Below are 15,955 nucleotides of genomic sequence, written 5' to 3' on the forward strand. Positions count from 1 at the left end.
ATGTTCAGTGAAAGGCTTAAGGTTGAGTCATTGTTGGCTCAAGGTTAGGACTGCTCTGGATTTTGTTCTTTTTGGACCCTGTGCCTGTGGACCATTTAGCCGCATCAGTGACCGAGAGAGAAGTGTTGGAAGCCACAGCTGTCCGAGGTGCCAGGGAAGAACAGCTGACTTCATCGTCCTGTCCGTCCCAGCCGCCCTGGCTGTAGCTCAGGAGGTAGAGCAGGTCGTCCACTAATCGCTTTGGATAAAAGAGGTCGGTGGTTCGATTGCCGCCTCCTCCAGTCTGCATGTCGAAGTGTCCTTGGGCAAGATACTGAACCCCAAATTGCTCCTGATGGTGTGCCAGCACCCTGCGTGGTAGCCTGCCACCATCGGTGTGTGAATGGGTGAATGTACCTACTGATTGTAAAGCGCTTTGGATAAAAGCGCTATATAAATGCAGGCCATTTTGCCATTTCTCTGCTGCTGCCTCCTCCACTTCCTCCTCCCGTCTTTCCTCCTCAGCCTCCCAGTGCTCTGTCAGCCTGCAACACAACACAAAGAAATGGCCGGCCGGCCCACACACAACTTGTGACATTTCAAAGGGGAAAATATGACCATGGGTAGCAGAGCTCAGTCTACAGACTGATTTCAGTCAGGTTTTACCCCTTCACTTAATTGATGCAACTGTGCTTTACTCCCATTTTCATTCACTCTTTATTTCCTTGACATTCGTGTTGAGTAGGAAATGTATGCATTTAAAAAAAAAGCACAAACTTCGAAACTTGTGCATAAAATTTCAGCAGAATGCAAAGTTTCTGAAACTCAAAAATCTCATGGGGGAGGACCCCCCCCCTGCATGATTTGTGTTCCACGGGCAAGGTGTCCCTTATTTTTCCACATTGAAGGTGGCAACCCTATTCACTATTGTGATGTCAGGAATATTTATTTCATTGATGTTTTAGAATTGTTTCCAGTGAGATCTCGAGTTTATAGTTCCAGTTTGTCAGGTGCTTAAACGTGCTGTAAGTTGTAGTTAATCATCAGGACCTAAATGTACAGTCAGTAAGTTGTCTGTAGTTAATCATCAGGTACCTAAACATACAGTCAGTAATCAACAAAGCATTGAAAACCTTGTGATTTCATCACCTACCTCAGCGTAAGAGCAGTGAAACCCACACAGTATGGCAACCAGGCAGAGAGAGAGAGACAGCCATGATGCCACAGGTTTCTTAAATACCCTCACTAATTAGGGGGGTTGGGCTAGGGAGGAGTCAACCTGAGTCCTACAGGGGTGCGTTCAAGACTCAGAGGGAATGTCTCCCAATATGAACACAAGTGTTCCCACTACATATACATCAAGTAGCAGCTGACTAGCAGGTGCAGGGAAAAACATGGCAGGCATCGAAAGTGTATATTCAAGCACCCCTTTTTTGGGGGGGGGGCAACATCACATCTTGTCAGCGGCCCCAGAATACCCGTTAGGTCAGGTTCAGATCCAACAGCTCCGACACTGGTTTTCATCTGGGAGATGAATTCGTTCCATACGGTTACTGCTTATTTTGGTGTAGCCACAATCTTGAGGGAAATGGTGGCCAGGTAGAGAGAGTTCATGACAAAATCCATCAGATTCCACCAGTCGTGGATGTAGTCTTGGAAAACACCATCCCACATTTATACAATCGATCATAAGATCCTCCTAGACCGCTTATCTAACTACGTAGGTATCCGGGGCACTGCCCTATCCTGGCTAAAGTCATATTTGTCTGATAGGACACACTGTGTCTCATATAAAAATATTATGTCCACATTCTCCTCAGTGAAGTTTGGTGTACCGCAGGGATCAGTCCTGGGTCCCTTACTCTTTGGAGTTTACTTACTGCCTCTTGGCGAAATTTTCCGTAGATATGGCATTAACTTCCACTGTTATGCCGATGATACCCAAATTTATATACCAATTAGACCAGACGATCGCTCTAAACTCGCTAATCTTGAATCCTGCTTAATCGCTGTTACAGATTGGATGTCAAATAATTTCTTACGACTAAACGCCAACAAAACTGAACTACTAGTTGTTGGCCCAAAAACCCAACTTCCATTTCTCACCGATCTTAGTCTGAACATTGAGAACTGCGTAATTACTCCAAACTCAAAGGTGAAAAACCTAGGTGTTACCTTTGATCCTACTCTGTCATTCGATGCTCACATTAAGGATATCACTAAAATAGCTTTCTTTCATCTTCGCAATATCTCAAAGATCCGTCCCTTGCTAAATGCAACGGATGCCGAAACCTTAATACACGCCTTTGTTTCATCTAGACTCGACTACTGTAATGTCTTATTCTCTGGCCTTCCACTTTGTAGCACAAATAAATTACAACTCGTGCAAAACGCCGCTGCTAGAATTCTAACTAGAACTAAAAGTTTGATCATATAACTCCGGTCTTAATCTCCCTCCACTGGCTCCCAATTCAGGCCAGATCAGACTTTAAGGTGCTTCTGTTAACACATTCACTGCCAGCCTTTTTTTTTTTACTGTAGGTAGGTTCTGCCAGAGGGTTTTTTTGAGGATTCTGGCTCATTTTACAAGAGCCGAGGATTATTTTCTGCTTGGACTTTGTGAACACAAAGTTCACAAAAGTACTAATAGAATGTGTGCTTTCTCTGTCTAAAAGAGTTAGTTTGTAGAGTTAGTAGTTATGTAGATATTAGCCGTTGAGTACAGCATGGTTTCAGCGTCTGAGAGTGAAAGCTGAGATAATCGCAGTTTTGTGAAATTCAATCAAACAGGCAGAACAGTCACTTTAACCATTTATTTTTGGCATCAGTGAGAGATCAGACATCTAAACAATATAGTTCTGAACGCCCTCTCCTTCAAACTCCTCCCTCCGTGGGCGTGTCTGGTGGCTTACAGCAGCGTTTGTCACAAGCGAGTGTTCTGCTGCTGCTGCTGCTGCTGCGAGTTTGAGCAGCCTCCCTCCCTGGCAGCGAGTGTGCATAGGGCTCACTTGTTTCTTGGGTTTGAGAGCTTTGATGAAGCTTTGTGCGATTCTAGGCTTTATGCTGCGTGTTTCAAAGTGTGTTTTCCACCCAGTCTATTTTTGGAATCCCCCACCGCCAGCTCCCAGCGCGATAATGCGCGAAAGTGAAAGCGTTTTCGCCAATCCATTTTACAGTAGAGAATGGTTTCCTCGCGCGTTACCCTACAGTTTTGGCTCTGCTTTTCCTAGTGTGGAGAGCACTGTCGCCACTTAGTGGGTCCGTGGAATGGGTTGTACACGTTCGCTGACTCCAATATTTTTATAGGAGACGTGGGGAGCGTTGATCCACGTCCCACCGTCAAAAAAAAAAAAAAAAATTTAAGCCGAGATAACTCGTCATTGGCAGTGAACCGTTGGATTCTGTAAGCCGAGATATCTCGTCAATGGCAGTGAACGTGTTAACCTATAAATTTTTGCACGGGCTCGCACCTCCGTACTTATCTGAGCTACCGGTAATCATTCCTTATGTTCCCACGCGTACTCTCCGCTCACAGGACGGTAATTATCTTACCGTCCCTAAAATTAAGAAAAAATCAGCAGGTAGCAGAGCATTTTCTTACCGTGCTCCACATCTCTGGAACCAGCTTCCTCTGTCAGTTAGGGAAGCTGGCTCCATTGAAATCTTCAAAACTAGACTCAAAACCCATTTATTCTCCCAATCATTTGGTTGTGCTTGATGGTTATGTTTGATGATGTCATTCTCTAGAAATATTTATTAGCTCTTGAGTACATACAATCCTGAATTGCTGAGCGGGCTGTCTCAAGCCAGCAATATCAGTATAAACTTAGACTTGACCTAATTTAAATAATATGGCATCAGTCGACCCAGTAGCCTAGATAGAAAATCTATTAGCTGGTGAATAAACTTAGTCCTGAACTGCTGAGCGGGCTATCTCAAGCCAGCAGTATCAGTATAAACTTAGACTTGACCTAATTTAATAATATGGCATCAGCCGATCCAGTAGCTCAGATATAAAATCAAATAGCTGGTGAATAAACTTAGTCCTGAACTGCTGAGCGGGCTATCACAAGCCAGCAGTATCAGTATAAACTTAGACTTGACCTAATTTAATAATATGGCATCAGCCGATCCAGTAGCTCGGATATAAAATCAAATAGCTGGTGAATAAACTTAGTCCTGAACTGCTGAGCGGGCTATCTCAAGCCAGCAGTATCAGTATAAACTTAGACTTGACCTAATTTAATAATATGGCATCAGCCGATCCAGTAGCTCGGATATAAAATCAAATAGCTGGTGAATAAACTTAGTCCTGAACTGCTGAGCGGGCTATCTCAAGCCAGCAGTATCAGTATAAACTTAGACTTGACCTAATTTAATAATATGGCATCAGCCGACCCAGTAGCTCAGATATAAAATCAAATAGCTGGTGAATAAACTTAGTCCTGAACTGCTGAGCGGGCTGTCTCAAGCCAGCAATATCAGTATAAACTTAGACTTGACCTAATTTAAATAATATGGCATCAGTCGACCCAGTAGCCTAGATAGAAAATCTATTAGCTGGTGAATAAACTTAGTCCTGAACTGCTGAGCGGGCTATCTCAAGCCAGCAGTATCAGTATAAACTTAGATTTGACCTAATTTAATAATATGGCATCAGCCGATCCAGTAGCTCAGGTACAAAATCAAATAGCTGGTGAATAAACTTAGTCCTGAACTGCTGAGCGGGCTATCACAAGCCAGCAGTATCAGTATAAACTTAGACTTGACCTAATTTAATAATATGGCATCAGCCGATCCAGTAGCTCAGATATAAAATCAAATAGTTGGTGAATAAACTTAGTCCTGAACTGCTGAGCGGGCTATCTCAAGCCAGCAGTATCAGTATAAACTTAGACTTGACCTAATTTAATGATATGGCATCAGCCGATCCAGTAGCTCAGATATAAAATCAAATAGCTGGTGAATAAACTTAGTCCTGAACTGCTGAGCGGGCTATCACAAGCCAGCAGTATCAGTATAAACTTAGACTTGACCTAATTTAATAATATGGCATCAGCCGATCCAGTAGCTCGGATATAAAATCAAATAGCTGGTGAATAAACTTAGTCCTGAACTGCTGAGCGGGCTATCTCAAGCCAGCAGTATCAGTATAAACTTAGACTTGACCTAATTTAATAATATGGCATCAGCCGATCCAGTAGCTCAGATATAAAATCAAATAGCTGGTGAATAAACTTAGTCCTGAACTGCTGAGCGGGCTATCACAAGCCAGCAGTATCAGTATAAACTTAGACTTGACCTAATTTAATAATATGGCATCAGCCGATCCAGTAGCTCGGATATAAAATCAAATAGCTGGTGAATAAACTTAGTCCTGAACTGCTGAGCGGGCTATCTCAAGCCAGCAGTATCAGTATAAACTTAGACTTGACCTAATTTAATAATATGGCATCAGCCGACCCAGTAGCTCAGATATAAAATCAAATAGCTGGTGAATAAACTTAGTCCTGAACTGCTGAGCGGGCTATCTCAAGCCAGCAGTATCAGTATAAACTTAGACTTGACCTAATTTAATAATATGGCATCAGCCGATCCAGTAGCTCGGATATAAAATCAAATAGCTGGTGAATAAACTTAGTCCTGAACTGCTGAGCGGGCTATCTCAAGCCAGCAGTATCAGTATAAACTTAGACTTGACCTAATTTAATAATATGGCATCAGCCGACCCAGTAGTAGTATAAACTTAGACCTAGACTACCTAGACCTGAATTAGCAGTATAGTATTAGTCATCCTAAATAATCCTAATAAATTTTGATTTGACCTAATTTTATTGTTGTCTATAGAGTTAGTTCCACCTCTGCGCAGATTCCCCCGCTCTCTTCTCTCTCTCCCCCTCAGGTGTCCTTCATTGGCCTGACGTACACCCCGCCGCTGCAGCCCTAGGTCCGGCCGTCATCGCCCTAGCCACCTGTCGTCACTCTAGGCCATCTACCCACTACTCCTTCTATTGTCTGACACCCCGGGCTCATCACCATCACCGACCCCTATCCTCATCATCCTGGTCACCTGCCTGCCTAAGGGAAGGGGGAAGCCCCCCCCCCCCCGGCCTCATCATCACCTCCAACTCCTATCCTCCCCTCCTCTTAATCATCACCTCCGACTCCTATCCTCCCCTCCCCTCCTCTTAATCCATGTCACCAACGCGGACTCATGGATTCCTCAGATCATCCTCATGGAACTCCCAATCTTGTTACCCCTTTTTTCACCTAGCTAATTAACTAGTATTCTCTAAACCTACGAACACTTAAAGACTACATTTTCTATTTCTTTTTTGGACTCTACTTTTTAGATTTTCAACTCCCTTCCCTGATCTTAGGATAATTTAAAAACTACATTTTTATATCCCTTCTGTTGGACTCTTTTTTACATTTTCAATTTTCTGTTCTCTTGTAAATTTTATTTCCATATTAAACCATTCACAGAGTTTCATTATCGGAAACTCTGTGCATGGTTTAGCCCGGCATCTCTCGGCCTGTCTCGGAGGGGAGTCCCCGGATGGGGGTCCGTTGCTGTGGCCTGGGTGGGCCCGTCCCCCGCGTGGCCTGCTCTCAGACCTGTTCTCAGTCACTATGCTGGTGGCTGGGGGCTGGGGGAGCAGGTCGCGTGGGGGCTGGGTCCGCCCGGGCCGCAGCAATGGGCCCCTATAGCACAACGACCTCACAAGGTTCCTCCTCAGCCAAGTCACTGGGGCAATCCATGTGGCGATCCATGTGTGGATTGCCACCATATGGTGGAAAGGTTTTCTTGCGTTCACTGGGGGTGAGGGGGCGCCGCTGTGTCCCGGCCTGGCCTTCCCTCCCACGCCTTATGTGGGCGGGGGCCGGGGCGGGGGGCATCGGTGCTCTTCATCACTGGTCGAGGGCTGCCGGTTGGTTTAGAACAGCTTAGGTAGGCGATAGATTAGCTACAGCCTAAGGCTGACCTGTTATAGTGTTCAGGCAAAAATCAGACTAGAGCAGAGTAGGATAGGCCAGATTAGGCTGTAGATTAGCTAGATACTATGTCCCAGTTAGCTCTGGTTAATGCTTAGAGTAGTCAGTTGTCTGATCTTCTCCCCCCCCCCTCTCTCTTTCCCCCTTCCCCCGCTTCTTCCCTTCTTCCCCCTTCCTGTTCTCCCCTCTCCCACATTTCCCACTCCCCCCCCCACCTCCTCTCTTTCCATGCTCTTTCCTCCCCCACATCCCACCGCCCCCCCCTCCCTTCTCCTGCTCTCTCCTCCTTCTCCCCCCCCTCTGCTCCTTCTCCTCTTCTCCCCTATTTTCCTGAACCCCTGCCACTTCCTGCTCTCCCCTCTCTCACATTCCCCCTGCTCTCCTTCCCCTGCACCCTCCCACCTCTCCTTCTCTGCCTCTCTCCTCCTCTCTGTCCTCTCCCCTCTCTCACATTCCCCCTGCTCTCCTTCCCCTGCACCCTCCCACCTCTCCTTCTCTGTTCTCTCCTCCTCCACATTTCCCATTTTCTCCCCACCCTCGCCCTAATCCGGGCCCGTATCCTACTCCCTCCCTCCACCCTAGACTCTACCTCTACCCTGGCTCTCCCTCCCCTGCACTCTCCCACCTCTCCTTCTCTCTTCCCTCCTCCTCCACATTTCCCAATTTCTCCCCACCTCCTCCCTCTCACATTCCCCCTGCTCTCCCTCCCCTGCACCCTCCCACCTCTCCTTCTCTGTTCTCTCCTCCTCTCTGTCCTCTCCCCTCTCTCACATTCCCCCTGCTCTCCTTCCCCTGCACCCTCCCACCTCTCCTTCTCTGTTCTCTCCTCCTCTCTGTCCTCTCCTCCCTCTCACATTCCCCCTGCTCTCCTTCCCCTGCACCCTCCCACCTCTCCTTCTCTGTTCTCTCCTCCTCCACATTTCCCATTTTCTCCCCACCTTCGCCCTAATCCGGGCCCGTATCCTACCCCCTCCCCTCCCCCAACCCTAGACCCTACCTCTACCCTGGCTCTCCCTCCCCTGCACCCTCCCATCTCTCCTTCTCTGTTCCCTCCTCCTCCACATTTCCTATTTTCTCCCCACCTCCCCCCTCTCCTCCCTCACATCCCCCCGCTCTCCCTCCCTCCTCCACTCTCCTGCTTTCTCCTCTTCCCGGTGTTCTTCCTCTTCCCCCCTTCCCCCACTACTCTAAAGCATAGTACACATTTTACTCCAAAGCATGGCACCCACTCTATCCCCTCCAATATTCCGCCACTATTTAAAGCATGGCATAGCATGGCAATATTCCGCCACTATTTAAAGCATGGCACCCATGCTCTTAGTATTTCGCCACTATTCAAAGCATGGCACCCACTCTTCCCTAAAGCAAGGCACCCATAAGCTCTATATGTGAACATGTGCTTATTTGGCAAAAGGACTCACTACTAAAGGCTTGCAGCCAATTAAATTAGGCATAGTTTGGTTGCTTAGAAATTGACATATGTCCGTTTGCAAGATGTGCGTCTATATTTCTCATTCTCTCCCCACCTCCTCCCTCCCCCTGCTCTCTCCTCTTGCTCCTTCCCCACCTCCTATACCCTCCAACATCTCCCATTCCCTCCCCACCCCATCACTCTCTCACATTCCCCCTGCTCTTCCCCCTTCTCCTGCTCTCTCCTCTGCTCTCTCTTCATTTCTATATTTTCTATATTATCATTTGTTCAAATGTTATCTTTATTCTGTATATTCTTGTTACTGTTGTGTTAGCTAGAATCAGCTAGACATACTTTCTGTGAAGCCCTCTGAGACATGCTTGTGAATTAGGGCTATATAAATAAACTTGACTTGACTTGACTTGACATTTGCTTGATCTCTGTCCAGATGAATCCTAGATATAAAAAGACCATGTGAGTCGTAACATCTTCAGCCATTTGATCTAGTCTTTGTACTGCCCATTACCTCTTTGTATTGTTTGTCTGTGCTGCACATAGCAGATTAAATGCCCATTTTGGCTGTTCCTCTCCAAATGCTCCTCCAATTCACATTAATGTATTCATTTAGACATAGCCATGCATGTATCCTGTTCCAAGGGCTTTTACACACCTGTGGACATCATGATGGTCTGATGCAGAAGGCTCGCAAGGTCGATGGGGGTCGCCCAACATCGTGCCAACCCTAATTTTACATCTGTTCGCCATGACATCGAATGAAATGCTTTGGATTATAGAATAACATATCAAGTGTTACGCGTTCTTTGCTATTCTTAAAGAGCATGGTGCAGGTTGGAGACCACATTGCATTCATATCTGGGAGGGGTAAAGAGCAATGGTATTTTATTTTTATTTGTTTATTTATTTGGGGGGGGGGGGTGTTAAATCAAACACATAGCTGCATCTAGACTTGTTTTTGTAAACTGCAGGGGGCACTGTTCCGGAAATGGAACTGTACACCTGTGATGTCTGAGCCCCAGCAGAACATCCAGCAACAAGTGATGTCACAGGTGTTTATCACCCATTTAGAATGACACTTTTTTCTCCATATTTTTGCCCTGGGGTCCTGTATTTATGCTAATCCGGGCTTGTTTATTTATTTATTTTTATTGGGGGCGACTGAATACAGGCTGAAAATGGCTAGTGAGGGCAAATGCATCCAAACTGGACTGCCTGAGCCAAATGGGCTGAAGATACAGCACCAACATCTGGAGGTATTGCTGAGTAGAGCCGGGCTTACAAGCAAAAACACCATCTGGGTCAATGTGTCTGATCCACAGCATGGGAATGCACATACATAAACACACACACAAACACACTCAGGCACACAAAATATCACGCTGAGCCCCTACATCATGAGCCAGTGTTGACGCACTGGTGGGTGCCAATTCACCAAATCTGCAGCCTCGTTACCATGGGAACGAGGACCAGTGATCCCCATCTGCGTCAGGGTCTGGGGCAGAATGGCTCATATTTCCATACATCAACTACTCCCACAAAAAAATAGAGAGAGGAAAGGGGGAGGTTCAACAGAAGGAAGTGGTGAAGAGGAATCCTAGATGAGAGAGACAGAGGGAGGGAGGGAGATTGGACAAAGGAAAAGGCCCTTCAGATCTCTTCTTTCCATTCACCATCTGACTCATTTGAGCATCAAACATATTATAGAGCAAATGGCTAACCTCATTAAGTTGCATCCAAAGACTAAGGCGGACCCAAGGCCAAGGGTATCTTGTAAAGATACTTTTATTCTGAAAATGAGATGAGAACTATAATGAGCCCTTGTCGTGAGTTCTTCAGCTGCTCACAAGCAACAGAAAAATGCACACAAATCTATATATTTTTCTATCTATCTATCCTTTTACAGCCTCCCTCTGTACATCCTTTTATAGCCTTGACATCTATCTCCCAAGTGCGTGGAAGCCCTTGATAAGGAAATGGCTTTTAGGGGGAGCATACAATTTGCCACAGCTTTCTGGTGAATAAAATAAAACATAACACAATAAAAAAGGAAGTGGATACCAATTTTGTCAACATCATGTCAATTTGGTCAGCTTGTGCTAATCTTGTTAACAGCAACAAAACGGGATTGACTTAAAAAAAGAAGAAGCTTGCACCTTTCAGTGCTCGTCAGAAAATTATTCCAAAATGAATGACTGTAGAGGCACTTGAGCTGCCTAATGTTTATTTATTTTTATTTTATTCATTTATTTGGACGGGACAGTGCAAAATTAATGAACACAGAAACCACAGAACAGATAGTAAAACCTGGAACATAGTAAAAGTGTAAAAATTGCCGGATTTAGCACGAGGCTAATTTCCATCCGTTGTCCCCATAAAACATAAAACACAAAAAACATAGAGCGTAAAACGTAGAACATAATAAAAACATACATAGAACATAGGTAGCAGCAGTACACTCTAAAACTACGTAAAACATGAGTAGCAACAAAACACTCTAAAATACATGGCAGCAATTACACTTAGAAAAATAAAAATACATAATAATAATACACACAAAGAAAGAGAAGAAAAACATACTACCTGTGGACACATGACTGATTTGTTTTCAGCCATTTTTTAAGTCTACCTTTAAAAGCGACAAGGGTGGGGCTGTCCCTTATGGAGACGGGGAGACTATTCCATATTTGGCTGCCTTTTATCGATAGGACATTTTGACCAAACGTGGTCATTCTACAATGGACCTTACAATCACCTCTGGTGTCTGATCTAGTGCCGAGTCCAGTGAGTCTATTTTTTTGGATGAATTCCTGTAACGGAGGGGGAGCTAGTCCATGTAGGCATTTAAAGAAGAAACAGGCACTCTTTAAGACCTTGAGATTTTCAAAGCTCAGGAATTGATGTTGTTCCAGAATGTTACAGTGGTGGTATGACAAAGGTTTTCTAGCAAATGCCTTGATGGCTCTGTAATAGAGCTGTTCAATAGGTTTTATGACAGTGGCACCTGCAAACGACCAGTTTGTGAAGCAGTATTCAATGTGAGAGAAAATCATGCAGTGAAGATATGTTTTAGCTGCATCAACTGTTAAGAAAGGCCGGATTTGTTAAAATTAATTGTGCTTTTCATTTTTTTGATGTGTTTCTTGAAGGAAAGGTTCGAGTCCAAAATGACTCCGAGGTACTTGAAATGGGAGACCAATTCCAATTCCTCCCCCCCCAGAAACACATTGGACCTTGTGATACCAACTGGTTGTTTGCTGAACAACATGCATACAGTTTTTTTTGTATTTAGCAACAGGCACGTGTTTTGCAGCCAGTGTTGGACCTCTTCCAATACATTTGTGAGTTTACAGGAAATCAGGTCGGTTGTTTTTCCCTGTACAAAAATGACCGCGTCGTCAGCATGTCTGGATAATCACCATGATACATCAAACATTATTATGGTAATGATGAGGCCCTATAATTATTTTGGTGTCACCATACTGTACTTGAACTGACTTTACACAAAGGTGGTTTAGTTTAGTTTAGTTTATTAAAGCATCCCCATTAGAAGGACATGAATGCACCTCTAATCTTCCTGGGGTCCTGGACATAGAAAATACAAACATATAATAAAAATAAAATAAAAAAATAGACTCAACATAAGATAAAAAGACAATTAGACACACTGATTGTAAACAACACAAACTAATAAGGTCAACAGATATACAACTGAGTGAAAATATGAAATGACGTGTTAACAGATAACAGTACAATTAAACACACTAGACAGAGAAAAAAACATGAAATAGACCACTGAACAGATTGACAAAAGCTATTTGGCAAGGTATTGCTTTGTTAGTTTTCTAAAAGTAGTTTTATTGTTAACAGTAGATATGATGTCCTTTGGCAGAGAGTTCCAGAGTGCTATTGGTGGTCATTTGAACTCTGTAGTTTAGCCGCATTAAAGCATTAGGAGTTATAGTAGTTTGAAGAAAAGATTAGAGACAGATTAGAAGACAGCCTCTTCATATGGATGAAATGTGCTAGCCTACATAAATAAGAGTCCAATGTGATTTGATAACTGGTTTTCCTAATATGTAAAACTATGCAACTATGTGCTTCGAAATCTAATGAGATCATCTGCTTTCTCTACTTTCAGTTTCTAGCATGTCTTGTTCTTAACACATTGAATGCCAGCCATGTTTTCATTCCTGTAGGTAAGTTGTGCCAGGGGTGTTTTTGACGATTCTGGCTCATTTTAGAGACAGCCGAGGATTCTTTTCTGTTAAGAATTCATGAACACCAATCATCTAAAAATAACTAATAGAATGTGTGCTTTCTCTGTCTAAAAGAGTTAGTTTGCAGAGTTAGTAGTTATGTAGATATTAGCCGTTGAGTACAGCATGGTTTCAGCGTCTGGAAATTTATTCAGAGATAAATGGCTTTTTGTGAAACAGTCACTTTAACCATTCATTTTTGGCATCAGTAAGACCGTCAGACATTCTAAACAATAGTTTTGAACAGTAATTTCCTCCATAACAACAGGAAACACCCCTCTCATTCAAACTCCTCCCTCCGTGTGTCTTCTCCTCCTTCCTCCTGGCTGTACAGCGGGCGTGTCAGAAGCGCTTTTGCTGCTGCCTGCCTGTGTGCCTGCCTGCCTGCTTGCCTGCGTGCAGACGCTCCTTGTGCGAGTCAAGATGGGCCGGGGAATGCGTGGGCGATGGGCAGATGTTGATTCTGGCCTTTCTGAGGTGTTTCAAAGTGTGTTTCACCTATGATCTATTTTGCAAATCGCTCTCCGCTCTCTGTGTGCTGCTGCCGGTGCGCGGCCGCTCTCAGGCAAGACAAGTCTGTTACTGTAAAATCGCCACGGCATTTCCTTGAACGGCTTGGTCCCGCGGCAGTTTTTTCTTTGATTTCGGTCGTCTGGGGGAGCACTGTCAACACTTAGTGGGTCGGTAAAATAGATTATACACATTATCTTGCTCCAATAGTGATCTCGAAGATGTAAAAGTTGTTGATTGATGTTCCACCGTCAAAAAAAAATAAATGTTTATGTAAGACGAGTAAACTCGGCTCTGGCACTTAAGCGTTGGATTATGTAAGACGAATTATTTCGGCTATGGCACTTAAGGTGTTAAGTTATTGTGTTCTACACACAGGAAATAGACAGATGTCACCATGATGATATAATGTCCACACAGTATTCAGGATTGCAAATGCATGAGATTTCTAGTTGACTTAAAAGACGTGGCAGACAGTAAACCCAATTCTTTCTGACCAAGTCTGCAGTGTTTTCATGTCACCTTTTGGTACCCACTCGGCTGCGCTGGAACCACAACGGAGGCAGTACTTTAAAAAAGTATCCACTCAGCATGCCTCAGCCCAGTACTCCTCGTGGGAACCCGAAAAAATGCAGTCGAGGCGAGTAGAGCCGATACCATCGGTGGAAATGCGGTAGCCTAGGTAAACCCAGCCCCCACGTGACCTGCTCTCTCAGTTCCCAGTCACTAGTGACTGAGAACAGGTCTGAGAGCAGGTCACGTGGGGGATGGGTTTACCCAGGCTAGAAATGCGGCACTAGAGGCAGGTTTGACAGTCCAGACATGGCTCAGGCTGCTAACAGCAACACCAGCAATCACACCATCGGTTCAACAGCCTCAACATGGATCCTTGACTAACACAGGAGGGTCAAAGTCAGGGTCACACAGGGTCCTGTGTCCATCTCCGCTGGTGGTCGCAGGGAGGTGAGAGGTGGTGACAACAGATGCCTCGCCCCATGGTTGGGGGGGGGGGGGTATGGTAGAAAAGGTTTGTCCAGGGAGTTTGGTGCCCAATCAATGTCCTAGAGCTCCAGACGATCTACTTGCCACTGAACCACTTGCCTTAAGGACAAGCATGTGTGTTCCACGTCAATCACCAGGGGGGACCAGGTCACTGGCCTCCCTGAGGGAAGCCCAGAGGGGCTCATCCTCGATTGGCCTCCCTGAGAGCGCTGCACCTCCCAGGCAGAGCAAACTCGCTGGTGGATGACCTCTCATGGCAGGCTCGGGTAGTGCAGATGATTTGGGATCATCAGCGGATGCCCATGTGGATCTATTCGCCTCAGAGTGCACAACTCATTGTCCACTGTGGTTCTCCTTAGCGGATACCAGTGCCCAACATCATGATCTTGATCCATCCTGTCTCAATGACTAACGGCCACACTGTAGTTGAGGGCAAGGAAATCACTCATGACACAGTTCTAAATCCATTTGACAGTCTAATGACAAATAACATTCTCAAACTGTACCACTGGAGGCGGGGTCAAGGAAAATATTAATTTGAACGTTTCATTAAGATGTCAATAAGTGTAATTACACTGTCTCGGTTAATGTCAAGTTGTCATAACAAAGACATTGACAGGTTATGTTGTCTTGGTTAATGTCAAGTTGTCATAACGAAGACATCTCAAGCAATGTCAACATTGCATTAACAATGAGATCATTTACCGAATGACAATGTCGACGGTTATAAACATTCATAACGCCTCCTTCGTGTTCATGACAGGTGTCATGTCATGTTATGACAGTGTCATGTCAGTCGTCATACTGCACCCTCATGTAAAGTGTTGCGGAATATTCTTAAGTGAGAAATTCCATTTAGTGATTACCGTAGTCCTTAGCCCGGTTAAAACCATCTGGATCCGTGAACTCACATTGTTTCTTTTTGTGGATGGTCTTGAATGAATGAATGAATGAATGAATGAATTTATTTGGTGATCAAATAAAAGAACACAACAGTACATATAGTAAGGAAAGAACAGACAATATATCAATCACAGAGGATAAAAACACAAAAAAGCCCGAAGGCTTATTTCCATTGTGGTCCTCACATAAAACATATAGTAAGACAAGGCATAAAAAACATAAAACACTTAAAACAATTAAAAAAAAACATAAAACAACGGAGAGCGGTTACATTAAAGGTCTTGCAGAATGAAACAGAATGCGACTTCACGTGACCGGATGGTTTACCAGGCTAATTGGTCCTTGCCTAGGTTTTCCAATTGCATCTCCAAAAATCCTGTTTGCGGCACAGCAAAATGTCATGAATCAGCTCTAAGATTGACACTTAAGAGTTAGTCCTACACTTCGCTTAAATTGGGACTTGGGTGCTTGATAAGTAACTTTCTAAGCACAGCTTTAAGCAAAGTTTGTTTTATATACTATTAAGTCAATTCTTAGCAGTCTTCTTATGAGTAATTCTGAGAAGCTTGATAAATATGGGCCCTGATACAGTGGTTTTGAACAGTTTCAAGGGTTTCGACATCCTATCTAAGAAGCTGTGTTTTTTCAGCCAGCATGAGGTGACTGAAGAGGAGGAGAAGGTGGTGAGAACAACCATCAGCCAGGCATCCTGTGTACAGTGGCACCAAGAGCGAGTCGGTCGCATTACAGGTTCCATAGCGGAGCGGTTCTCAAATGTGTCAAGGACCCCCTAAACTGACACAAATTAGACCACGGACCCCCATTTGGTAAGATTTTGTCCCAGTGTCCCCATCTGATAAGATTTTTGCTTTCAGATGTT

This window comes from Poromitra crassiceps (assembly GCF_964638095.1).
Source record: "Poromitra crassiceps genome assembly, chromosome: 1".
Classification (NCBI taxonomy): Eukaryota; Metazoa; Chordata; class Actinopteri; order Beryciformes; family Melamphaidae; genus Poromitra; species Poromitra crassiceps.